The sequence below is a fragment of the Rhinoraja longicauda genome, unplaced genomic scaffold, assembly GCF_053455715.1.
Source record: "Rhinoraja longicauda isolate Sanriku21f unplaced genomic scaffold, sRhiLon1.1 Scf000976, whole genome shotgun sequence".
NCBI classification, from domain to species: domain Eukaryota; kingdom Metazoa; phylum Chordata; class Chondrichthyes; order Rajiformes; family Arhynchobatidae; genus Rhinoraja; species Rhinoraja longicauda.
The window spans coordinates 9,772-10,569 of record NW_027602192.1 but is presented as its reverse complement, the minus strand read 5'-3'; positions in this window follow the sequence as shown (position 1 = coordinate 10,569).

The window sequence follows — 798 nt, the reverse complement described above, 5'->3', positions numbered from 1 at the left end:
AAGCGGTGATCAGTAAAATGCTGACACTGGAGTTTGAAAGTTTGAAGTGTTGTTCGAAGTATAAGCAGAAGTTGAGTTTGTAAATTGAATCGTTGGTTGTGTTGGTTGATGTAATTTATTTAACGGAGGTTTGAGACCCGAAATGTGTTTTAATTTGTATTATTCTGCGTTGTATTTAAAATATTTCTGTGTGAGGCGATTGACCAGCACCCGCGTTGTCCCGGCTAAATCTGTTCATGTTAATCTCATGTTATTAAAGTAATTGTGTTGTGAATCAATGTGATTGGAGTATTTTTAATGGCGGTTGCATCAACTCCTGGGAGCTCCGTGCATCATGTTCCCTGTTGTTGCTGATGGGAAGTGCAGTGGCTCAGTGGACGCACGGCGCTGGTCACTGTGTAATCCCCTCCTGCCTCATCAACAAACCTTCCCAGCGCTCGGCTCTCCACCCCTGCTGTTGCAGCGCCTGCACACATGCACCGTCCAGTATTTATGCTCTTTGTTCAGCCGGCCGGCTTCACCCTCTGCAGTGCTGCATCAATACACACGCGGCTCATGCAAGCTGTTTCCCCAGTCTGTGTCCGATGCGCTTGTGACATGGTCCCTGCTCCTCCGGCCGCCGTGAGGTTCCCGCGGTGGGCGACGAGTGCGTGTGTGTGTGGGACCCCGGTGAGTGCGGGCGGGAGGGAGGGCGAGGGCAGCGTCAGGAAATGGAGGGGAGACACAAGGAACTGCAGATGCTGGATTACAAATAAAAAACACAGAGCGCTGGAGTAACAGCGGGTCAGGCAGCATCTG